This window comes from Malaclemys terrapin, chromosome 3, assembly GCF_027887155.1.
Source record: "Malaclemys terrapin pileata isolate rMalTer1 chromosome 3, rMalTer1.hap1, whole genome shotgun sequence".
NCBI classification, from domain to species: Eukaryota; Metazoa; Chordata; order Testudines; family Emydidae; genus Malaclemys; species Malaclemys terrapin.
This window is the reverse complement of record NC_071507.1, coordinates 209324389-209351154: the sequence shown is the minus strand read 5'-3', so window position 1 is coordinate 209351154 and position 26766 is coordinate 209324389. Positions and strand designations below refer to the sequence as shown.

Sequence of the window (26766 nt, the reverse complement as noted above, 5' to 3'; positions counted from 1 at the left end):
AACCCCACTCCTGCCACCCAGTCCTCACCTGCCGCTCCAGCTGCCAATAGTAATTTTGGCTCAGTGAGCAATGCTCACAGCTGGCCACCTGCCTGGGCATGGCCAGCTAGCTGGGTTTTGAAGGGACTCCGAGGAGGCTGGTTTTCTTGGGGCTAGGCTAGGAAGGGCCCCAAGGCAAAGGTACGAAGCCAGTGTTTGATGCCACCAAGGGGAGCCAACGGAGTGGGTTGTGGGGCTGGCATCAGAGGACGGGGTAAGCGGCCGGGCCCGCGCCGCCTCGGGCTGCGGTCACAGGACACGTCCTGCTCCTGCCTGCGGGTTGGGTCGGGTCCGCCAGAGTGGGAGGGGGCGTGGCACTCTCGGAAACGGCTGCTCCGGCGGAGGGTTTGACTCTATGGTTGAGGCGCGGTAAGATGATGTCACTACTAGCCTGTTTGGGTCACGTGGGTGATCCCCGATGTGTGTGCGTGGCGCAGAGCGATGAGGCGGTAGTGGGGCAAGCGCCATGCGGAGCGGCGGCTGTTCGGTAAGTGCTTGCTGCTCGCCTCCCCTTCCCGGACACTCCCCGCTCCAGGCAGCTCAGCCGCCCTCTCCCCGCGCTGTGCTCTGCGCCGGTCCGGGGCTCCGGGGGCCAAGTGGCAGCGCCTGGCTGAGCTCCCCCTCTGTGCCCCGCTGACTTGTCTTGTGTCAGACGGGGCTGTGAGCTCTCCAGGGCAGGGGCTGTCTCCGTGTCCGGCGCGCCCGGCTCGAGTCACTGGCGTGTTCTCGGCCGGAAATTCATAGATTCATAGATTATAGGACTGGAAGGGACCTCGAGAGGTCATCGAGTCCAGTCCCCTGCCCTCATGGCAGGACCAAATACTGCCTAGACCATCCCTAATAGACATTTATCTAACCTCCTCTTAAATATCTCCAGAGATGGAGATTCCACAACCTCCCTAGGCAATTTATTCCAGTGTTTAACCACCCTGACAGTTAGGAACTTTTTCCTAATGTCCAACCTAAACCTCCCTTGCTGCAGTTTAAACCCATTGTTTCTGGTTCTATCCTTAGAGGCTAAGGTGAACAAGTTCTCTCCCTCCTCCTTATGACACCCTTTTAGATAGCTGAAAACTGCTATCATGTCCCCTCTCAGTCTTCTCTTTTCCAAACTAAACAAACCCAGTTCTTTCAGCCTTCTTTCATAGGTCATGTTCTCAAGACCTTTAATCATTCTTGTTGCTCTTCTTTGGACCCTTTCCAATTTCTCCACATCTTTTTTTAAAATGCGGCGCCCAGAACTGGACACAATACTCCAGCTGAGGCTTAACCAGAGCAGAGTAGAGCGGAAGAATGACTTCTCGTGTCTTGCTCACAACACACCTGTTAATGCATCCCAGAATCATGTTTGCTTTTTTTGCAACAGCATCACACTGTTGACTCATATTTAGCTTGTGGTCCACTATAACCCCTAGATCCCTTTCTGCCGTACTCCTGCCTAGACAGTCTTTTCCCATTCTGTATGTGTGGAAATTGATTTTTCCTTCCTAAGTGGAGCACTTTGCATTTGTCTTTGTTAAACTTCATCCTGTTTAACTCAGACCATTTCTCCAATTTGTCCAGATCATTTTGAATTATGACCCTGTCCTCCAAAGTAGTTGCAATCCCTCCCAGTTTGGTATCATCCGCAAACTTAATAAGCGTACTTTCTATGCCAATATCTAAGTCGTTGATGAAGATATTGAACAGAGCCGGTCCCAAAACAGACCCCTGCGGTACCCCACTCGTTACGCCTTTCCAGCAGGATTGGGAACCATTAATAACAACTCTCTGAGTACGGTTATCCAGCCAGTTATGCACCCACCTTATAGTAGCCCCATCTAATTTGTATTTGCCTAGTTTATCGATAAGAATATCATGCGAGACCGTATCAAATGCCTTACTAAAGTCTAGGTATACCACATCCACCGCTTCACCCTTATCCACAAGGCTCGTTATCCTATCAAAGAAAGCTATCAGATTGGTTTGACATGATTTGTTCTTCACAAATCCATGCTGGCTGTTCCCTATCACCTTACCACCTTCCAAGTGTTTGCAGATGATTTCCTTAATTACTTGCTCCATTATCTTCCCTGGCACAGAAGTTAAACTAACTGGTCTGTAGTTACCTGGGTTGTTTTTATTTCCCTTTTTATAGATGGGCACTATATTTGCCCTTTTCCAGTCTTCTGGAATCTCTCCCGTCTCCCATGACTTTCCAAAGATAATAGCTAGAGGCTCAGATACCTCCTCTATTAGCTCCTTGAGTATTCTAGGATGCATTTCATCAGGCCCGGGTGACTTGCAGGCATCTAACTTTTCTAAGTGATTTTTAACTTGTTCTTTTTTTTTTTTATCCGCTAAACCTACCCCCTTCCCATTAGTATTCACTATGTTAGGCATTCCTTCAGACTTCTTGGTGAAGACCGAAACAAAGAAGTCATTAAGCATCTCTGCCATTTCCAAGTTTCCTGTTACTGTTTCTCCCTCTTCGCTAAGCAGTGGGCCTACCCTGTCTTTGGTCTTCCTCTTGCTTCTAATGTATTGATAAAAAGTCTTCTTGTTTCCTTTTATTCCCGTAGCTAGTTTGAGCTCATTTTGTGCCTTTGCCTTTCTAATCTTGCCCCTGCATTCCTGTGTTGTTTGCCTATATTCATCCTTTGTAATCTGTCCTAGTTTCCATTTTTTATATGACTCCTTTTTATTTTTTAGATCGTGCAAGATCTCGTGGTTAAGCCAAGGTGGTCTTTTGCCACATTTTCTATCTTTCCTAACCAGCGGAATAGCTTGCTTTTGGGCCCTTAATAGTGTCCCTTTGAAAAACTGCCAACTCTCCTCAGTTGTTTTTTCCCTCAGTCTTGATTCCCATGGGACCTTACCTATCAGCTCTCTGAGCTTCCCAAAATCTGCCTTCCTGAAATCCATTGTCTCTATTTTGCTGTTCTCCCTTCTACCCTTCCTTAGAATTGCAAACTCTATGATTTCATGATCACTTTCACCCAGGCTGCCTTCTACTTTCACATTCTCAATGAGTTCCTCCCTATTTGTTAAAATCAAGTCTAGAACAGCTTCCCCCCTAGTAGCTTTTTCAACCTTCTGAAATAAAAAGTTGTCTCCAATGCAGTCCAAGAATTTGTTGGATAGTCTGTTCCCCGCTGTGTTATTTTCCCAACATATATCCGGATAGTTGAAGTCCCCCATCACCACCAAATCTTGGGCTTTGGATGATTTTGTTAGTTGCTTGAAAAAAGCCTCATCCACCTCTTCCACCTGGTTAGGTGGCCTGTAGTAGACGCCTAGCATGACATCTCCCTTGTTTTTTGCCCCTTTTAGCCTAACCCAGAGACTCTCAACACTTCCGTCTCCTATGTCCATCTCTACCTCAGTCCAAGTGTGTGCATTTTTAATATATAAGGCAACACCTCCTCCCTTTTTCCCCTGTCTATTCTTCCTGAGCAAGCTGTACCCATCCACGCCAACATTCCAATCATGTGTATTATCCCACCAAGTTTCAGTGATGCCAACAATGTCATAGTTGTATTTATTTATTAGCACTTGCAGTTCTTCCTGCTTATTCCCCATACTTCTCGCATTTGTATATAGGCATCTAAGATACTGGTTTGATCTTTCCTCCCAGTTTTGTCCTGACTCTCCTTTCTCTCTGCCAATATAGCCCACACTCCCTCTTGTTTCCGACTCATCTCCCCGGTCTCCATGTTCCCCACTTACCTGGGGAAAGCGGCAGCTTGTCTCTGAAGGTGGAAAAGGCGCAAACTGCAAAGCTGGTAAATAGAGACAACAGCCTCTCATCACGTTCCCTTGGATTCCACGTCAGTAGCTCTGTGTCCATCTGGTGTCTCTTGCCCTGTAGTTAATTATAAACTCTCAGGGGTGGGGGAGTACGTTTTGTTCTGTGTTTGTGCAGGGCCTAGCACAGTGGTATCCTGGGCCACGAGGAGGGCTCCTAGGCACTATGTTACTATAGATAATAACAATCTATATTAAGAAACTGATCTAGCACAAGTTTGCTTGACTGGGCTAGGGACTGGTCCGATGCTTTGAGCTGCTGGAACCAGGAGAGCATTTGCCTAGATGATAACATTTAAACTTCTTTCAATAACAGTTAAGGCATTCAAATATAATGTTGCAGGGCATTCAAAATAATGTGAGTCTAGACAGAGCTTGAGTGTGACATGAGAGCCAGGTCCACGCACTGATCACCTCAGAAAGGGACAGAGCGCTGCATGGACTGGAACTGAAGATACAGGTTTTAGGGAGTTGTATGGTGGAACCAAAATGGCATTCATTCAGATCTTTTGAACCTGGTTAACTGCCCATAGAAACTGTAATAGAGTTTTAGCAGCAGGAATACATTTTTCCACACACAACACATGGACATTTGGTGCTGAGGCTGACCCCTCCTTATCCATGTGCATCCGAAGAAGTGGGCTGTAGTCCACGAAAGCTTATGCTCTAATAAATTTGTTAGTCTCTAAGGTGCCACAAGTACTCCTGTTCTTTTTGCGGATACAGACTAACACGGCTGCTACTCTGAAACCTGTAAGCGCCTTGATTAACATCTCATCAGACACATAACAGCACTGGAATTGTTGAGTGTTGTTAATTACAAATACTTCTGCAAGTGTTCAAACAGTGTTCAGCAGGGTGGATTTGATTTAAATCACTAGTCAGGAAGACTTGATTTAGTCATGGATTTCTACATAAAAGTGCATTCTTGTTGGTTGTTATAACCTTAATACATATTCTTCACAACTCAGAGATAGATGTAGGTTTCATTTTTAGAAGGTACACACTATACACTTTTAAAGTGGTTACTTTTGGAAACTTTTCAGATTAGTTTTACAGCTATATCAGAAAATGAATGATTGATTGGTTATTTCATTTACCAAAGGTAATTGAAGCAGGTATTTTTGAAGTCATTGGGAGGTGAACTATCTCCAATTCAACAGGTTAATCATTAATATTTGGAGGATTTTCTTGCCATGCTGTATTAGGAGGAGAACATTACCAGACAGACATTTAAATTGTTTTCTTTGCCAGAAGCTGGGATTGGGTGACTGCATGGATCACTTGATGATAACCTGTCTGTCCATTCCCTTTGGGGCACTTGCCATTGGCCACTGTCAGAGGACAGGATACTGGGCTTGATGGACCTTTGGTCTGATCCAGTATGGCCGTTCTTATGTTCTTATATTTAATGAAAACAACAACATTATGTATTCTGGATTTTTTTCTTCAACAGTAAACATAATCTTTTAACAAAACAAACATATGAATTTTTGAATTTAGTTAAACATCCAAGTTTTTTAAAATCAGGTTTGTTTTTGTTGAAATTGTTTTTAACTAAAATAGTTAAATGAAATATTTAAAAAACAAAAACAAAAATTAAATCGACTATGTCAGCCAGGTCAACATAAGAAACCTAAAATATTGGCTTCTGCAGCTAACTCAGTCGTCTTCACCTTCATTTTCCTGTTTGTTCATAATCTGGAAAAGAAAAACAAGCTTTCCTGCTTTTTCAGGACCCAAACGATTTCTTAATTTGGTTAAAAGTGAGATTATCACTTCAACAGTCTCTGCATCCAAGTGCTTAAGGGACTTCCACCAGTTCACTGATGTGACTGTCCTTAAAACATCATCAGCAAACACATATTCCTTGAATGGTTCACCCTTAGCTCTGAAGTTTATTATAGTTGGCATTATGGAGGGATGATTCCTGGATGTCCATGTTATAGTCAATTCCTCCCCTTCAGCAGTTAAGGGTTGACCCTCGTATGGAATATTGAGAATATTTGCAAGAAAATGAGCTGGAGATAGTGCTTGTCCCATTCATTTTTTTTAATGCTTGTAATTTAACTCTGTCATTGCATATTTCTCTTTTAAAGATCTCACTCAGTTCCTTCCAAATTTCAACAGCATCAACAATAAAACAGCTATTTCCCTGTATTTTGTTCAAGGCTACAGAAATAGGCTTCAGGGTACTCAGCAGGTGTTCAACATTTCTCTTAAGCCCAATGTTGAGAATTTTGGCTGTGACAGTGTTAGGATATAGATATCCAGGCCTGTCTGTAAAGGCCTATACTTTAGGAATTTACGTGTATTGTGATCACTTAGCTAGTTCTAGAGGTATAAAAGAGAGAATCAGAATCACTGTCTGTCTGTGTCAGGGCCTTGTCGTACTGGGACAGTCTGAGGCTCTGGTCTTAGGCTAAGTAAGGCCTTTGGTGAAGCAGCAGAGGCAGCCCTAAGCTGAGAAGTGAAAGGTCACATCCTCACATCCCAAACTAGTCAGATGGAAATAAGGTGCTATTGGGCTGTTAGGAATACAACCCTGTCCCTTGGTGTTCACACCTCAACTGCTAGCAGAGCACCTCGCCCTCCCTGATTGAACTAACCTCGTTATCTCCATACTGATTTATACCTGCCTCTGAAAATTTCCATTACTTGCATCTGAAGAAGTGAGGTTCTTACCCACGAAAGCTTATGCTCCCAATACTTCTGTTAGTCTTAAAGGTGCCACAGGACCCTCTGTTGCTTTTTACAGATTCAGACTAACACGGCTACCCCTCTGATACTTGAATCCTGTCCTGATATTCCTATCACCTCCAGAGAAAGGGAAGGGCCTAGAAGATGTAAAAGGAAACTTAGGTTGATAGTTTTCTGTCTGGTAAGAACTCACTTATCAATAGACACAGTTGGAAAACCCTTATGTCTGTATAGATGTAGTTGTGAAATCCTCACTTCTGTATTGTTTTGTATGTTTATTTGCATGGTTTCTGTCTGATTCTGTAATTGTTTCTGTCTGCTGTATAATTAATATTGTTGGGTGTAAACCAATTAAGGTGGTGAAATATAATTGGTTAAATAACCATGTTACAGTATGTTAGGATTGGTTAGTTAAATTTCAGTAAAATGATTGGTTAAGGTATAGCTAAGCACAACTCAAGTTTTACTATATAGTCTGCAGTCAATCAGGAAGTAAGGGTGGGGAATGGGGACTGGGGGTGGGGAAATTGGAATCATGCTTTGCTAAGGGGGGGAAGGGGAACAGGGATGGCTCTGTGGTGTCAGAGCTGGGAATGGGGACATTGAGGAAGGAAACTGGAATCATGCTTGCTGGAAGTTCACCCCAATAAACATGGAATTGTTTGCGCCTTTGGACTTCAGGTATTATTGCTCTCTGTTCATGCGAGAAGGACCAGGGAAGTGAGAGGGTGAAGGAATAAGCCCCCTAACAGACAGTCCCATCTATTTTTTCATGATTTTGTTCAGACTGTCATCTGATTAGGCCAGTTCTTCATATAGTGCTCAGAACAGTCCACTACTGAGTTCCATTGCACGTCTTGTGGGAGAGTTAGCTTGGTTCCTCCCACTTTTTTCAGAGCAGCTGCTGCAAAGTGGTTGTTACAGTAGTATTTTGCAATTTCAACAACATTAGCCTTTATTTCTGGAACGCTGAAGTCTTTGACTAGGAGGTGCATCAAATGAGAACTGCAACCGTATTTTATTAGCTTGGGACTCTAAATTTCTTCTCATCTTGGATACATTTGAAGCATTGTCTGTGACCAAGCTGCATACTAGACATTTGCATTTTTTTTTTCAGTTTGTTATAGCTTTTACTGCTACTTCTTGTAAGTATTCTGCTGTGTGTGCATTTCCTGATGTATTAATTGTTTCTGTAAGGAAGACATTCCCTTCTTCTGTTGTCACAGAAGCACATAGAACAGGATCATTGTGGACATTGCTCCACCCATCAAGACTCAGGTTAACAATTTTACCCTCTAAACCGTTTGCACACTGCTCAATTTCTCTTTCATACACTTTATCCAGCAACTTGCCTGCAACATCAGCTCTGTTGGGTGGACTGTATCCTGGTCTTAATGACTGAACCATGTTAATGAAGTGTGGGTTCTTAATCATACGCAAAGGAGAATTTGTTGCATAAAGAAACCGGGCAATTTTTTCATCAATTACCTCTTTTTGTAATCTGCTGGTCCTTATCACAAATTTATCTATGGTTGTTTCTGGATGACAAATTTTTTTTTTTTTTTTTCCTTTTTGCTACAGGTAATATACTGTGGCTATGTGACAGTTTGAGAACTGCAAAACTAAGCAGCTCTGATCATAGAATATCAGGGTTGGAAGGGACCTCAGGAGGTCATCTAATCCTACCTCCTGCCCAAAGCAGGACCAATCCCCAAATAAATCATCCCAGCCAGGGCTTTGTCAAGCCTGACCTTAGAAATCTCTAAGGAGATTCCACCACCTCCTTAGGTAACCCATTCCAGTGCTTCACCACCCTCCTAGTGAAAAGTTTTTCCTAATATTCAACCTAAACCTCCACCACTACAACTTGAGACCATTACTCCTTGTTCTGTCATCTGGTACCACTGAGAACAGTCTAGATCCATCCTCTTTAGAACCCCCCTTTCAGGTAGTTGAAAGCAGCTATCAAATCCCCCCTCATTCTTCTCTTCTGCAGACTAAACAATCCCAGTTCCCTCAGCCTCACCTCATAGGTCATTTGCTCCAGCCCCCTAATCATTTTTGTTGCCCTCCGTTGGACTCTTTCCAATTTTTCCACATCCTCCTTGTAGTGTGGGGCCCAAAACTGGACACAGTACTCCAGGTGAGGCCTCACCAATGTCGAATAGAGGGGAATGATCACGTCCCTCGATCTGCTGGCAATGCTCCTACTTATACAGCCCAAAATGCTGTTAGCCTTCTTGGCAACAAGGGCATACTGTTGACTCATATCCAGCTTCTCGTCCACTGTGACCCCTAGGTCCTTTTCTGCAGAACTGCTGCCTAGCCACTCGGTCCCTAGTCTGTAGCAGTGCATGGGATTCTTCTGTCCTAAGTGTAGGACTCTGCACTTGTCCTTGTTGAACTTCATCAGATTTCTTTTGGCCCAATCCTCTAATTTGTCTAGCTTTGTATCCTATCCCTACCCTCCAGCATATCTACCACTCCTCCCAGTTTAGTGTCATCTGCAAACTTGCTGAAAGTGTAGTCCACACCATCCTTCAGATCATTAATGAAGATATTGAACAAAACCGGCCCCAGGACTGACCCTTGGGGCACTCCTCTTGATACCAGCTGCTAACTAGACATGGAGCCATTGATCACTACCTGTTGAGCCTGACTAACTAGCCAGCTTTCTATCCACCTGATAGTCCATTCATGCAGCCCATACTTCTTTAACTTGCCGGCAAGAATACTGTGGGATGGTATCTTCTGGACTGAGCACTGAGTCCCATTGGGTAGATAAAAAGATTAACTTAAATAATCTATACAGAAGCCTATGGAACCCCATAAAATTGGGTCCCTAATGCATGAACGATTGGAAATTGTTTATAAAACTTCTCTTAAACATTACATGAATATATTCTCATACTATAGAATTAGAATGTATAATCCCTATTCCATGATGAGATATCTTTGAGCTATAATGTATTTTAATTGAAACTATCTTTAGATGGGTTTTTTCCTCAAAAAGCATTTTATCAAAAAAACCTTTTTTTTTTAAACATGGATTTTTATCCACCCTGGTATTCAGGGGACCCATAAGTTATATGTAAAATGTCACTGTTCAATCAGTATCCCATCCTGTGCCTGAATTTGTGTATTGTCTCTTTAAAAGGGTTATGGCCCTGGAATGGGAATACTGTCTTTCATGTGCCTGCTTCTTGTTGGCATAATGGAAGCTTTTGTGTGTTTGTAACATCATTTCTGACAACATTGAGCCAGAAGCCTTTAGTGATCACTGTGCCATTGGGTTTCTTCACAGCAAAGTTAATTTGAGTTACCCCCAACTCAAGTTCCATCCACACAACTTATTAACTTGAGTGTGGTGGTGCTTTAGATTCAAATTGGTTGGTTTGTCTGTTGGTATAAGGTAAAGCTTGAGTTAGTGCCACTTGTCAGCTGCTAATATGACTGCTGTATTGTGGACATAGGCTAGCTCCACTTGAGTGCCATTAGTCCTCCAATGCTGTCCCAAAGTTCCCCCTGTGAAGACAGACAGCTTCTTTGCAATTTATTGGGGAAGAATTCATAGAGCAACTCATCTTACTGCAATGCAGAGAACCGTGGGATGTGTCCCCAGATGTCTTAGTGTTACATGAGGGTGAGTACAACGGCACTGTGGACACAGTAGCTCAAATGTTATTTCACACTGTGGCCTCTTGAACTTGACTAACTTGAGAAATGTAACTTGAGTGTATAACTCAAGTAAACTCTGCAGTGAAGACATACCCACAGTGAAACTATCTCTGCTAATAGAAACTCACCTACAGCAGTATTTTTTTTCTTTCACATTTGTGTGGTACTGCAGCCTGTAAGAGGCTTTATAGGTTGAAAGAAAGTTTTTAAAAAATAGAAGTGTACAGTAATGCAAATACTGTATTGCCTGCAATAACTAAGTAAAGTTGTCTTATTGTCCATATAACTATCCAGTCCTTTTGGGAATCATGCTAAGCTCTTGGCCTCAATAATGTGTAGTGGCATTGAGATCCACAGGTTGGTTATGCATTGTGTAAAAATATATTTTCTTTTATCAGTTTTAAATATAATGTCTTTCAATTTTGTTGGTTGTCCCCCTGCTCTTTTATTGAGAGGGTAAGTAGGAACATTGAATCCAACTTCTCTGGGCCTGTCTTTTTTTTTTTTTTTTTTTATCCTGCTATCATATCCCTGCTCTTCTGTCACCTCACTAAACTAAACAGTCCAATCTTTTCAATCTCTCGTCATACAGAAGTAGATTGGGTGGCCACCAGAACTGAACATCATATACCCAGTGAGGGAGAGCCTCTGACTTATATAATGCCATTATTGAATGCAGCGTAGTTGTAGCCATGTTGATGCCAGGATATTCAAGAGATAAAGTGGGCTCGAAAGCTTCTCTTTCTCACCAATAGAAGTTGGTCCAGTAAAAGATGTTACCTCACTCATCTTGTCTCTCTAATAGTGCCATTATAACTAGGGCTGTCAAGCGTTTAAAACAATTAATCACGATTAATTGCATTGCTAAACAATAATAGAAGGATGGTTTTTACATTTTCAAATATATCAATTTCAATTACAACATAGAATACAAAGTGTACAGTGCTCACAGTCCACGAAAGCTTATGCTCTAATAAATTTGTTAGTCTCTAAGGTGCCACAAGTACTCCTGTTCTTCTTTTTGCGGATACAGACTAACACGGCTGTTACTCTGAAAAAAGTGCTCACTTTATATTTATTTTTGATTACAAATATTTTCACTGTAAAAAAACAAAAGAAATCGTATATTTCAATTCACCTAATACAAATACTGTAGTGCAATCTCTTTATCATGAAAGTTGAACTTACAAATGTTGAATTATGTTTTATTTTTGAATGCAGGTTTTTTTTTGTACAATGTAAAACTTTAGAGCCTACAAGTCCACTCGGTCCTACTTCAGCCAATTGCTCAGACAAACAAGTTTGGTTTCATTTGCAATAGATAATGCTGCCCACTTCTTGTTTACAATGTCATCTGAAAGTGAGTACAGGTGTTCGCATGGCACTGTTACCAGTGTTGCAAGATATTTACATGCCAGATGCGCTAAAAATTCATATGTCCCTTCATGCTTCAACCACCATTCCAGAGGATATGCATCATGCTGATGACGGGTTCTGCTTGATAACGAACCAAGGCAGAGTGGACCGATGCATGTTCATTTTCATCATTTGAGTCAGATGCCACCAGCAGAAGGTTGATTTTCTTATTTGGTCGTTCGGGTTCTGTAGTTTCCACATCTGAGTGTCACTCTTTTAAGACTTCTGAAAGCGTGCATCACACTTCATCCCTCTCAGATTTTGGATGGCACTTCAGATTCTTAAACCTTGGTCAAGTGCTGTAGCTATTTTTAGAAATCTCACATTGGTACTGGGATGCTCTATAACTTGGGGGGACACCCAGCACCCCCATGTTCATCCTTGTAAAATGATTGTGTGGCATCCAATGCAAAGTTTGTCATGTGGGGTGTCTTTGAAAGGCTCATGATGCACTGAGCATTGTTGTTATAGTGATGTTATAGGTTATAATTTCATGTATGTTGTTATGAGGCTGAAAATATATCCCCATGGCTTAAAATAAGCCCAGGCAAAAACCTCTCCAAGACCAGAAAGGTAGTTCGCACCTCCCATCCCAACCACACAGGAACAAAGGGTGATGTTCTAGGCAGCAACAAAAGAATCTGTTAGACTCTCAAGGGAGTCACACCCCTTCCTTTAGTCAGTTTGGAACTGCGATGAGGTAATGCTCACCTGACTCTGAAGGTGGGAGGGTGGGAGGCAAAGCAAAGAGGGAAGAAAGGACATGGTAAAAGGGAGAGACATTTGCCAAGCTCTCTCTCTTCCACCTACATCTACAGACACCACCACCAAGCGACTGAAGTGCTGATCAAAGGGGAGAACCTGGCTGAAGAGCAACCATCCAGCCTGTGGTGAGAGGCATCTAAGTTTGTAAGGGCATTGAATATGTTAAGATCAGCTTGGAATGCGTTTTGCTTTTATTTCATTTGACCAAATCTAACTTGTGTTTTGACTTATAATCACTTAAAATCTATCTTTTATAGTTAATAAATTTGTTTATTCTACCCAAAGCAGTGCGTTTGGTTTGAAGTGTGTCAGAGGCTCCCCTTGGGATAACAAGCCTGGTACATATCAATTTCTGTTAAATTGACAAAGTCATATAAGCTTGCAGCGTCCAGGGGGCATAACTGGACACTGCAAAATGGAGGTTCCTAGGGTTGTCTCTGGGACTGGAGATATTGGCTAGTGTCATTCGGTTGCAAGTAGCTGGGAGCAGCTTACACGCCAGAGGCTGTGCGTGAACAGCCCAGGAGTGGGGGTTCTCACAGCAGAGCAGGGTAAGGCTGGTTCCCAGAGTCAAGGATTGGAGTGACCTAGCAGATCACTCGTCTAGATAACACCAGAGGGGAACATCACAGGTACCTTCTTTGCATTTGTCAAATCTGCAGTGATCGTGTTCGTAAATCAAACAACATGTGCTGGGTCATCATCCAAGACTGCTATAACATGAAATATATGCAGAATGTGGGTAAAACAGAGCAGGGGACATACAATTCTCCCCCAAGGAGTTCAGTCACAAATTTAATTAACACATTATTTTTTTAACGAGCATCATCAGCATGGAAATATGTCCTCTGGAATGGTGGCTGAAGCATGAAGGGGCGTGTTTTGTTTTTGAGTGCAGTTATGTAACACAGAAATATCTACATTTGTAAGTTACACTTTCAGGATAGAGATTGCACTACAGTACTTGTATGAGATGAACTGAAAAATACTTTTTTTTTTTTTTTTTTGGTTTGTTTTTACAGTCCAAATATTTGTAATCAAAAATAATATAAAATGAGCACTGTACGCTGTATTCTGTTTTGTAATAGAAATCAATATATTTGAACATGTAGAAAAACATCCACAATTGAAATTAAATATTTGGTATTCTATTGTTTAACTGTGCGATTAATTGCGATTAATTTTTTTGAGTTAATCGCGTGAGTTAACTGCGATTAATTGACAGCCGTAATTATAACTTTTTTTCACCATCCTATTCCTTAAGCGTTCAAATTTTTTTCTTTTTTTTGTTTTGTTTTGTTTTTTTGTTTGACTGGTTCTGCCCACAGTGATCCACAGATCTTTCTCGCTTGTACAGTACATTTAGAAGTCAGTAGTATATGTGAATAGTGAATTATTCCTTCCATTGTGCATATCTTTGCATTTATCAACATTCATTGACATTTGTTTGCCATCGTGCTGCTCATTTACCCAAGGTTTGTTAGGATCCCTCTGAAGTTTCTCCCCATTGCCTCTATCTCTGACCAGTCAACATAATTTGTGTCATCTGCAAATTTTGTCACCTCCCTACTAGCCCCCTCCTCCAGATAATTAATACATTAAGCAAGCCCCATCCTTGAAAGGGAACTTTGTGGCACCTGCTGTTAACCTTTTGCCATGAAGAAAATTGACAATTTAGCCCTTCTCTTTGTTTTCTGTCTCTTAGCCAGTTTCTAATCCATGATAGAACTTGACCTCTCACCGTGGACCAGAGCTGTTCTGTTACCCGAGTCAATCATATCTTTACTAGGCACTGGATTTGGGGAACCACTGGTGTAGCTTTTCTCAACACAGTGCCATCCATATCTTCAATGTTATAATGCTGTGAAGATGTAGATGTCCAGCCCATTTAGAACAGGAAAGCTATACACTCCGGGTTCCCAAGCCTGAAGCACAGAGGGCTATTGAAAAAGGGTTGTGCTGGCTGCTTGATATTGAAACTTAGTTAGGCCTGAGATGTTACTGAGGAGGGAGGTGGAAAATGAGACTTTGGGTGGGACTAATGGTGTGCAGCTGAGGTCCTTATTCTCTTTTAGGTGCCATATGAATTCCCATCACCTTGATGTCTTAAGTGCTGTCCCAACTTGGTGAGTTGCTGGGGATCTGATGCAATTGCCATCAAGTGACAGAGTCTAGGCTGAGTTTAGTCACTCCTCTATTGGGAATGAACGGCTTGGGATAATGAAAACTTCATTGTGCCCCAGTGCAAGAGAAGGGATTAGATTTCCCATTGCATGGGTTGGTCCCTATTCTAATTCCTTTACAAGTTCACCCGGGTTTGAGGCGGGGACAATAACTTTTTCACTGAAGAAGACAGCGCTTCCCCTTCATAAGTGATATGACCGAGATTAATAAGGTGCAGTTTATTATGTGAACTGAAAAACTAACACAAGAAGAAAAATCCTTATGGTACTATCCTGAATTGTTCCTCTTTCTGTTTTGCTAGGATACAGGACCTGGGCACAGACAATAGAAGATCAAGAGATCTCTGGAAAACAAAAAGTATGCATACGTTTCTTTGAAATCTGGCTAAAAACAAGGAACAAAGTTGAGAAATTCTCACTGCAGAGTTCCATCCCCTCCTTTTAACAATGTCCTTAACCTTAAGGGCTATATAAATGGCACATTTTCCATAGTTTATCTTGGGCCTGGATTAAGCTGGCTCACAGTGGTCACCATACCCCATTAATTGTAAGATTTTGTTTCAGGGGATTCTTTAGGAGTAGAGAGGTTATTTTACCTCTGTATTTGGTACTTGTGCAACTGCTGCTGGAATACTGTTTCCAGTTCTGGTGTCCATAATTCAAGAAGGATGTTGATAAACTGCAGAGAAGAGCAACAAAGAATAACTGAAGGATTAGAAAACCGACCTCATAGTGATAGGCTTAAAGAGCTCAATCTATTTAGTTTAGCAAAGGGAAGATTTAAGAGGTGACTTGATCCCAGTCTATAAGTACCTACATGGGGAACAAATATTTAATAATGGGCTCTTCGGTCTAGCAGAGACAGGCTGGAAATAAGATGTTCATTTTTAATGGTGAAAGTAATTAACCACTGGAACAACTTACCAAGCGTTGTGGTGAATTCTCCATCACTAACAATTTTAAAATCAAGATTAAACATTTTTTCTAAAATATATGCTCTAAGAATTATTTTGGGGAAGTTCTGTGGTGTGTGTTGAACAGAAGGTCAGACTAGAGCATCGGTTCTCAAACTTAATTACACCACAACCCTCTTCTGATGACAAAAATTACTACACGACCCCGGGGCGGGGGCAAAGCCTGAGCCCCACCGCCCTGGGTTGAGGGGCCAAAGCCTGAACCCCAACACCCGGGGCAGAGAAGCCAAAGTCAAAGCCCAACAAAGCCAGAGAAGCAAATGGAAGGTCCGGGGCAGAGCCGCAAACTTGCCGCTACTACGCGGAGCTGCATGCGACCTTAGGGGGTGCAGCCACCACTACCCCAACCGTGTGCTATGACTCTCTCACTGGAGAAACACACAGGGAAGACGGTTCGGGGAACGAGGAAGATGAGGATGGAGGTACTGTAGGTAGCTCACAGCAGCAAGGAAGCGGAGAAACTGGTTTCCCCACAGCCAGGATATGTTTGTGACCCTGGACCTGGAACCAGTAACCCCCGAACTCACCCAAGACCCTCAGGGCACACAGGAGACCTCTGGTGAGTGTATCTTTGTAAATATTTGTAAACATTACACATGGTTTAAAAGCAAGCATGTTTAATGATTAATTTGCCCTGGCAATCGCGGCCAGTACATCTACTGGAAAAGTCTGTTAACGTGTATGGGGATGGAGCGGAAATCCTCCAGGGACATCTCCAGAAAGCTCTCCTTTATGTACTCCCAAAGCGTTTGCAAAAGGTTTCTGGGGAGGGCTGCCTTATCCCGTCCGCCATGGTAGGACACTTTACCACGCCAGGCCAGTAGCACGTAGTCTGGAATCATTGCATAACAAAGCATGGCAGCGTATGGTCCCGGTGTTTGCTGGCATGCAGACAATATCCATTCCTTATCTCTCTTTGTTATCCTCAGGAGAGTGATATCATTCACGGTCACCTGGTTGAAATGGGGTGATTTTATTAAGGGGACATTCAGAGGCGCCCGTTCCTGCTCTTCTGAACAGAAATGTTCCCCGCTGTTCACCCCTCCCCTCCACCGCGTGGTTAAGTGATCATCCCAGAGAATCGTGTGTGTGTGTGGGGGGGGGGGGGGGGGGGGTGTGGTTTACTTGTGTTTGTGCCGCATGTTAACCGGGAAACTGCAGCCCCTCCTTTTACATTGAAAACCCATTTTAAATGGACAACCCAATTCATCCTTGATATGGGAAATGCGCTGCTGTTTGAAACCTTTCCCGCATGTTAAGAAGGTTAAAAAAGCCAAAACACTGTGGCCTACCATGGCTGCCTGCAAGCCGAAATATGCGACCTTGTAATGAAAGAGTATACCCATTGTTCTCTAAAATGTGTCTTTTTTAACCACCTCTCCCTTCTCCTCCACCAGCTTCAAATGTTTCTCCTTCGCAGAGGCTAGTGAACATTAGAAAGAGAAAACGTAGGACGAGGGACGATATGTTCACGGAGCTGCAGATGTCCTCCCACGCTGATAGAGCACAGCAGAATGCGTGGAGGCAGTCAATGTCGGACATGAGAAAAGCACAATATGAACGAGAGGAGAGGTGGCGGGCTGAATGGCGGGATGAAAAGAGCAAGTGGCGGGCTGAAGACGATAGGTGGCGTCAGCTTGCAGACAGACAGCAAGAGTCAATGTTCCGTCTGCTGGAGCATCAAACTGATATGCTCAAGCGTATGGTTGAGCTGCAGGAAAGGCAGCAGGAGCAGAGACCGCCGCTACAGCCCCTGTGTAACCAACAGCCCTCCTCCCCAAGTTCCATAGCCTCCTCACCAAGACGCCCAAGAACACGGTGCGGGGGCCTCTGTCCACCCAGTCACTCCACCCCAGATGATCGCCCAAGCATCAGAAGGCTGGCCTTCAATAAGAGTTAAAGTTTTAAAATGCAGTGTGTCCTTTTCCATCCCTCCTCCCCCACCCATCCCAGGCTACCTTGGCAATTATCCCCCTACTTCTGTGAGGAACTAATAAAGAATGCATGAATGTGAAAAAACAATGACTTTATTGCCTCTGCAAGCGGTGCTCGAATTGGGGAGGGGAGGGTGGGGTGGGGTGGTTGGTTTACAGGGAAGTAGAGTGAACCGGGTCGGGGGGGGGGGGGAGGGTTTGAAGGGTTCATCAAGGAGAAACAAACAGAAGTTTCACACAGTAGCCTGGCCAGTCACAAAACTCGTTTTCAAAGCTTCTCTGATGCGCACCGTGCCCTGGTGTCTGGCTGCGCGTAATCAGCGTCCAGGCGAGTTGCCTCAACCTCCCACCCCACCATAAAGGTCTCCCCCTTACTCTCACAGATATTGTGGAGCGCACAGCAAGCAGCAATAACAATGGGGATATTCTTTTCGCTGAGGTCTGAGCAAGTCAGTAAGCTGCGCCAGCGTGCTTTTAAACGTCCAAATGCACATTCCACCACCATTCGGCACTTGCTCAGCCTGTAGTTGAACAGGTCCTGACTCCTGTCCAGGCTGCCTGTGTACGGCTTCATGAGCCATGGCATTAAGGGGTAGGCTGGGTCCCCAAGGATCACGATAGGCATTTCAACATCCCCAACGGTTACTTTCTGGTCCGGGAAGAAAGTCCCTTCCTCCAGCTTTCGAAACAGAGCAGAGTTCCTGAAGACACGAGCATCATGTACCTTTCCCGGCCATCCCATGTTGATGTTGGTGAAACGTCCCTTGTGATCCACCAGGGCTTGCAGCAGCATTGAAAAGTACCCCTTGTGGTTTACGTAGTCGGTGGCTTGGTGCTCCGGTGCCAAGATAGGGATATGGGTTCCGTCTATGGCCCCGCCACAGTTTGGGAATCCCATTTCAGCAAAACCATCCACTATTGACTGCACGTTGCCCAGAGTCACTACCCTTGATATCACCAGGTCTTTCATTGCCCTGGCAAATTGGATCACAGCAGCCCCCACCGTAGATTTGCCCACTCCAAATTGATTCCCGACTGACCGGTAGCTGTCTGGCGTTGCAAGCTTCCACAGGGCTATCGCCACTCGCTTCTCAACTGTGAGGGCTGCTCTCATCTTGGTATCCTGGCGTTTCAGGGCAGGGGAAAGCAAGTCACAAAGTTCCATGAAAGTGCCCTTACGCATGCGAAAGTTTCGCAGCCACTGGGAATCGTCCCATACCTGCAGCACGATGCGGTCCCACCAGTCTGTGCTTGTTTCCCGGGCCCAGAATCGGCGTTCCACGGCATGAACCTGCCCCAGTGACACCATGATTTCCACATTGCTGGGGCCTGTGCCTTGTGAGAGGTCTATGGCCATGTCAATTTCCTCATCACTCTCGTCGCCGTGCTGCAATCGCCTCCTCGGCTGGTCCGGGTTTCGCCTTGGCATGTCCTGGCTCTGCATATACTCCAGGACAATGCGCGTGGTGTTCATAGTGCTCATAATTGCTGCGGTGATCTGAGCGGGCTCCATGATCCCAGTGCTAGCTATAGCGCCTGGTCAGAAAAAAGGCGCGAAACTAGTATCTGATGGACCAGGAGAAGGAAGGAGGGAGGGAGGGCCGAGTGACAACATGGCGTACAGGTACAGGGAGAAACACAAACAACTGTCACACAGAATGGCCCCACCAAAGATTAAACTGAAAACCCTGGGCTTACCAGGCCGTTGATTTCACGGAGGAAGGGGAAGCAAATGAATACAGAACAAATCTATTTTTTACATCTTAAGCTGGCAGCCAACGGTGCAGCATGAGTGATAGCCTCTCCAGTATGATGATGATGGATACCAATCATAATATACCATCGTCTGCCAAAAGGCAAGGGGCTGCTGCTGTGTAGCAATGCAGCCCCACGTCTGCCAGCCCCACGTCCGCCAGCACCCAGCATCGCCCTCGGCCTCTTCTGGGTGCTTAATAGACAATACTGGGCAATTGGCAGAAAATAGTATATTACGACTGGTAGCCATCATCATCGAAACAGTAGCATGTCTGCCCAGGTGGCCATGATTGACAGCCATTCCAGTACGACGACGATGGGTACCAGTCATAATATACCGTCGCCTACCAAAGGGCAAGGGGCTGGTGCAATGCAGCCCTATGGCTGCCAGCCCCACGGCTATCACTCATGCTACACCGTCTACCGCCAAAAGGCAGTTAGCAGCTGCTGCTGTGTAGCAATGCAGTCCCACGTCTGCCGGCACCCAGAGGACATATGGTGACGGTGAGCTCAGCTGAGCTGAGCGGGCTCCATGCTTGCCGTGGTATGTTGTCTGCACAGGTAACCCAGGTAAAAAGGCGCGAATCTATTGTCTGCCGTTGCTGTGACGAGAGGGGAGGGGCCTGACGACATGTACCCAGAACCGCCCGCGACACTGTTTTGCATCATCCGGGCATTGGGATCTCAACCCAGAATTCAAAGAAAAGGCGCGAAAGTAGTATCTGACGGACTAGGGGAAGGAGGGAGGGCGGGCCGAGTGACGACATGGCGTACAGGTACAGGGAATTAAAATCAAGAACGGTGGCTGTGCATCAGGGAGAAACACAAACAACTGTCACACAGAATGGTCCCCCCAAAGATTAAACTGAAAACCCTGGGTTTAACAGGCCGTTGATTTGACGGAGGGAGGGGGAAGCAAATGAATACAGAGCAAATCTATTTTTTACATCTTAAGACGACGGTGCAGCGTGACTGATAGCCCTCGGCATCTTTCTGGGTGCTTGGCAGCAAATACTGGGCGCTTGGCAGTTAGTGTATGACGATGGTCTTCAGGCCTATTGCACAATCTGCTGCTCGGGGAAGACTCTGCTAATGTGCGATGACCCAACTTGTAATAGGACGGCTAACAGTCGTAATACACCATCTACTGCCAAAAGGCAAGGGGCTGGTGCAATGCAGCCCCACGGCTGCCAGCACCCAGATCGCCGATGAAGGCTACCAGTCTACTGCACCGTCTACCGCCAAAAGGCAGTTAGCAGCTGCTGCTGTGTAGCAATGCAGTCCCACGTCTGCCGGCACCCAGAGGACATATGGTGACGGTGAGCTCAGCTGAGCTGAGCGGGCTCCATGCTTGCCGTGGTATGTTGTCTGCACAGGTAACCCAGGTAAAAAGGCGCGAATCTATTGTCTGCCGTTGCTGTGACGGGGGGGGGGGGGGGGAGGGCCTGACGACATGTACCCAGAACCGCCCGCGACACTGTTTTGCATCATCCGGGCATTGGGATCTCAACCCAGAATTCCAAGGGGCGGCGGAGACTGCAGGAACTGTGGGATAGCTGTGGGATAGCTACCCATAGTGCAATGCTCCGGAAGTCGACGCTAGCCTCGTACTGTGTACGCAGTCCACCGACTAGAGCACCTAGAGCATTTTATGTGTGGACACACACAATCGGCTGTATACAACCGATTTCAATAAAACCGGCTTCTATAAATTCGAACTAATTTCATAGTGTAGACATACCCTTAGACAACCAGCATGACCTTTGGTAAGTTGTTCCAATGGAATTGCTCTCACTGTTCAGCTTTTACACCTTATTTGCAGTCTGAATTTGTCTAGCTTCAACGTCCTGCTATACCTTTCTCCAATTGTTCCACGTATAGGTACTTAAAGAGTATAGTCAAGTCACCCCTTAACATTTTCTTTTTAAGTTAAGTAGATTGAGTTCCTTGAGTCTATCACTATAAGGCTTATTTTCTAAACCTTTAATCGTTCTCATGGCTCTTCTCTGAACCCTCTACAATTGATCAATATCCTTCTTGAATTGTGGACACTAGACCTTGATACAGTATTAGAGCAGTGGTTGCCAAATACAGAGTTAAAATAACATCTTTGCTCCTACTGAAGATTATCTAATTTGTGCATTTCAGGATTGCATTAGCTGTTTTGGCCACAGTACCACACTGGGGATCTCATGTTCACCTGACTATCCACCAGGACCCCCAAATCGTTTTCAGAGTCACTGCTTCTCAGGATAGAGTCTCCCATCCTGTAAGTATGGCCTCCATTCTTTGCTCCTAGATGTATACATTACGGTTAGCCATATTAAAATGCATATTGTTTGCTGGCACCCAGTTTACCAACCGATACAGATTGCTCTCTGTCAGTGACCTATCCTCTTCCTTATTTATCACTCCTGCAATTTGTTATCTGCAAACTTTCAGTGCTAATTTTATGCCTTCTTCGAGGTCATTTACAAAAATGTTAAATAGAATAGGGCCAAGAATAGGTCCCTGTGGTACCGCAGTAGACACCACACCCATTTGATGATGATTACCTATTTACAGTTACATTTTGAGACATCTCAGCCAGCTTTTAATCCATTAATATGTGCCATGTTAGTTTTATCTTGTCAGTTTTTTATTCAAAATGTGTTGAGTACCAAGTCAAATACCTTACAGAAATCTATAGTACATCAATACTATTACCTTTATCAACCAAATTTGTAATCTCACTAATATATAGTTTGACAGGATCTGTTTTCCATAAATCCATATTGATAGGGATATATTACCCTCCTTTAATTGTTTATTAATTGAGTCCCATATCAGCCACTCCATTATCTTGCCTGGGATCCATGTCAGACTAGCAGGCCTATAATCACCCAGTCATCTCTCTTAAAAATACTGGAAGAAAGCCAATCTTCTGGAACTTCACTGCTGTTCCAAGACTTATTGAAAATCAACATTAATGATCCGGTAAGCTCCTCAGTTAGCTCTTTTAAAACTCTTGGATGCAAGTTATCCAGACCTACTGATTTTAAAATGTCTGACTTCAGTAGCTGCTGTTTAACACCCTCCTGAGATACCAATGGAATAGAAAGTGTTATATAATATGATATCTGGTGGTTTTTTTTGTTTTTGTTTTTTTTATCCAAATAGAGCAGAAACATTTACCGAATACTTCTTCCTTTTCTGCATTATATTTGATGATTCTATCATTTCCAACCAGTAATGCCTTGTTAGGATTCTTTTTTCAACAATATACTTTAAAAAATCCTTCTTGTTCTTAATTCTGCTGGCCATAGAGTTCTCCTTGTGTCCCTTTGCTTCCCTTATCAAGTTTCTACAATTCCTAGTTTCTGATTTATATTCATTGCTATTTATATTCATTTATATTCATTCCCCTTTCTTCCATTTGTTTATATATATTATATATAGCTGTCTTTACTTCCCTTCTAAACCAAATTAGTTTTTTAACCAATCCAGCCTTCTTCCTCAGTTGTAGCTTTTTGAGCATCTAATAAAGTGTTCTTAAACAATTCCAAATGATCAGTCACATTTTTTGATTAAATTCTTCCTCCCAGTTGATTTGGCTCATAATTGTTTTCAGCTTTGTGAAGTTGGTCCTTTTAAAGCCCCAAGTATATCATTGGCCTCGACTTTAGTGTGCAAACAGAATATAAATGTGATCAAGTCATGATTGTACTGAAGTTACTGCTAACTGATCACAGAACTAAAAATTCCTCTTTATCTGTCAAGATGAGGTCTCGTATAGACTGCTTTCATGTTGGATGTAATGCTTTCTGAGTTAGGAAATTTACCTGCAATATACCAAGGATGTTTTAATACTGGCATCATGAGACCTCCAGCATACATTACTCATACTGAAGTATTCCAGGATCACACAGCAATTTTTTCCTACACATTATAGGAGCCACTCATCCTGTTCATTAGCGTGATTTGGTGGTCTGTAGCAGACACAGATCAATACCCCATCTTGTGCTCTATCTGTTAGGACATTGATTTGTAAATATTCAAGATAATTTTCTTCCTGGTTATCAGTGATAGGAAAGAGGTAATGCCATTTTGGACATAGTGCCACTCCCCCTCCACTTTTGCCCACTCGATTTTCCTAAATAGGTTGTAACCTTTGATTTTTAACATTCCAATCATGGGAATCATCCCACCATGTTTCACAACTACCAACCAGATAAAATTTATGTTCATGAATGAGAAATTCCTATTCCTCTTGTTTGTTACCCAGGCTCCTAGCATTGGTGTATAGGCAATTCAATAATCTGTCAATTAATCGCAGTTAACTCACGCGATTCACTAAAAAAAAATTAATCGCACTTTATAACAATAGAATACCAATTGAAATTTATTAAATATTTTTGGATGTTTTTCTACATTTTCAATATTGATTTCAATTACAACACAGCATACAAAGTGCACGGTGCTCACTTTATATTTGTTATTACAAATATGCACTGTAAAAATGATAAACAAAAGATATAGTATTTTTCAATTCACCTCATACAAGTACTGAAGTGCAATCTTTTTATCGTAAAAATGTAACTTACAAATGCAGATTTATTTATTTTTTGGTTACATAACTGCACTCAAAAACAAAACTGTGTAAAACTTTAGAGCCTACAAGTCCACTCAGTCCTACTTCGTATTCTGCTAATTGCTAAGACAAACAAGTTTGTTTACATTGACGGGAGATACTGCTGCCTGCTTCTTATTTACAGTGTCACCTGAAAGTGAGAACAGGTGTTTGCATGGCACTTTCATAGCTGGCATTGCAAGGTATTTACATGCCAGATATGCTAAACATTCGTATGCCCCTTCATGCTTCGGTCACCATTCCAGGGGACATGCTTCCATGCTGATGATGCTTGTTAAAAAAATAATGCATCAATTAAATTTTGACTGTACTTCTTGGGGGGAGAATTGTGTGTCATCTTCTGTTTTACCCACATTCTGCATATATTTCATGTTATAGCAGTCTCGGATGATGACCCAGCATATGGGGGGGAGGGATAGCTCAGTGGTTTGAGCATTGGCCTGCTAAACCCAGGGTTGTGAGTTCAGTCCTTGAGGGGGCCACTTGGGGATCTGGGGCAAAATCAGTACTTGGTCCTGCTACTGAAGGTAGGGGGCTGGACTCGATGACCTTTCAAGGTCCCTTCCAGTTCTAGGAGATGGGATATCTCCATTAATTATTATGTTCATTTTAAGAACATTTCACAGCAGATTTGACAAAACGCAAAAAAAGTATCGATGTGAGATTTCTAAAAATAGCTGCAGCACTCGACTCGAGGTTTAAGAATCTGAAGTGCCGTCCAAAATCTGAGAGGGACGAAGTGTGGAGCATGCTTTCAGAAGTCTTAAAAAAGTGACACTCCGATGCGGAAACTACAGAACCCGAACCACCAAAAAAGAAAATCAACCTTCTGCTGGTGGCATCTGACTCAAATGATGAAAACGAACATGCATTGGTCTGCTCTGCTTTGGATTGTTATGAAGCAGAACCCATCATCAGCATGGACGCATGTCCTCTGGAATGGTGGTTAGAGCATGAAGGGATATATGAATCTTTAGCGCATCTGGCACGTAAATATCTTGCAATGCCAGCTACAACAGTGCCATGCAAATGCCTGTTCTCACTTTCAGGTGACATTGTAAACAAAAAGCAGGCAGCATTATCTCCTGCAAATTGTAACCAACCTTATTTGTCTGAGTGATTGGCTGACCAAGAAGTGGGACTGAGTGGACTTGTAGGCTCTAAAGGTTTACACTGTTTTGTTTTTGAATGCAGCTTTTTTTTTTTACATAATTCAACATTTGTAAATTCAACTTTCATAAGAGATTAAACTACAGTACTTGGATGAGATGAATTGAAAAATATTTTTTGTTTACAGTGCAAATATTTGTAATAAAAAATATAAAGTGGGCACTGTGCACTTTGTATTTTGTGTTGTAACTGAAATTAATATATTTGAAAATGTAGTAAACATCTAAAAATATTTAAAATAAATGGTATTCTATCGTTGAACAGCGTGATTAATCGCGGTTAATTTTTTTAATCGCGTGACAGCCCTAATTTCTACTCTTCATGTCCTTTGGTTCCTTAATTAATTTTGTTCTCAACATTTCAGTTGTGTGCTGAGTGTTCATATCTTCCCTCTTTTTACCCCCTCCACTCCCCTGCTCCTTTTGTTATTAGTTTAATGTCCTCTTGACTACTCCAGCCAGCCTGTCTTCCTTCCAAACTATTCAGCTGCTCGCCACATAGAAGGTAGACCAACGTTCCACAAAACCAAAACCTTCCACCACCTACCTAGCCAGCAGTTCACTTCCAGAATCTTCTGCCTGTGGTCTTCTTTTGTTCGTAGGACAGGAAGGATCTCCGAGAAGATCTCTTGCTCATTCTTCAGCAAGCTTCTGAGTTCCTTGATGTCATCTATTATCTGCAAGATATCCCGTGAAACAGTGTCATTACTGCAGATATGAAGCAACACCAATGGATCCTTTCCTGTTGACTTAAAAAGCCTATCTAATCTTAGAGTGACAGTCCTACTGTCTGCCTGTTCCTTGCAGAATGTTTGGGTTCTTGTGCGTATTGAATCTTCCTTGGACAGTTGGAGGACTCTGTGATTTTTCTTGTAGGTGGGGCTGAGTTGCTGTCCACAGGTGTGTCACATACATCTCTCCATTCCCTTGAACCAACTGGATCATGAGAGGTGTTGTCCACAGTTTCCATGTTTTGGATGTGGTATCAATTGGAAACTTTTAGCTGTGGAATTCCTTCTAGTCCTGTTCTCTATCTCCAGTCATGTAGACTGTCACTTTGACCTCTTGCCTCCAGTGGTTATGTGCTCCAAGGCTTCCTTTTTGACTTCCTCTCTCTCCAGTTCTTCAGTGGCAAGCTCCTTTCTTTCTTGAATCAGGGATGCTGATACTTCCTGAGCCTAACTATATGGGATGTCCTCAGCTTCTCTGATTCTCAGTAGCATTTCTACTTGCTCCTCCAATCCAAGAATCTTCTCCTCCAACACAGCCACCAGCTTGCACTTGCTTCACAGGAAGTCCCTTCTGGGTTCAGGTATGAAAGAAAACATGGCACATCCATTGCATGCACCACCACTGTTCATTGCTGGCTATCTTGAAATCACGCGTAGAGCTGACACTGGAAGGAAAGTTTCTCACGTTCCCTTTCCAAATGCCCTTTGAAACTCCCTGTTAGCTGTCTCTGTTTATGGCTCTCAAGTTCACCTGACAAGTGACTCTTTATAGTCCAAATCTCCTTGCTTAGCTCCGCCTCTCTCCACCAAGGAGCAATTAACCACTCAGAGACTGCTAACAGCAGAGTTGATCAAAGCTCTGAGGCTTAGAGCTGTGTGGCCTTTACCAAGCCACCAGCAAACAAGCCTGTCTCATCTACTTATTCAAGGGCCCACTGCCCAGCTATGCAGCCTGTACACAAAGATCAAATAAACAGTCAAACAACCAACCCACAGACAGACCAAA

General features: G+C 43.4%; 1 protein-coding gene across 5 annotated transcripts in view; it reads left to right on the top strand.

Annotated features, from left to right (window-relative positions):
- The first annotated feature begins 476 nt into the window (after nucleotides 1–476).
- Nucleotides 477–26766, top strand: part of ZNF512 (zinc finger protein 512) — a 62540-nt gene continuing 36250 nt past the window's right edge. For 3 of the 5 annotated variants that reach the window (XM_054023493.1, XM_054023495.1, XM_054023490.1), the window contains exons 1-4: nucleotides 477–526; nucleotides 14460–14510; nucleotides 14870–14925; nucleotides 21379–21499. The gene's annotated coding sequence lies outside the window, so the exon portion shown is untranslated. Of the gene's footprint in view, nucleotides 527–3761; nucleotides 3804–14459; nucleotides 14511–14869; nucleotides 14926–21378; nucleotides 21500–26766 lie in introns of those variants that run through there. The other 2 variants (XM_054023492.1, XM_054023491.1) reach the window with 2 other exon arrangements.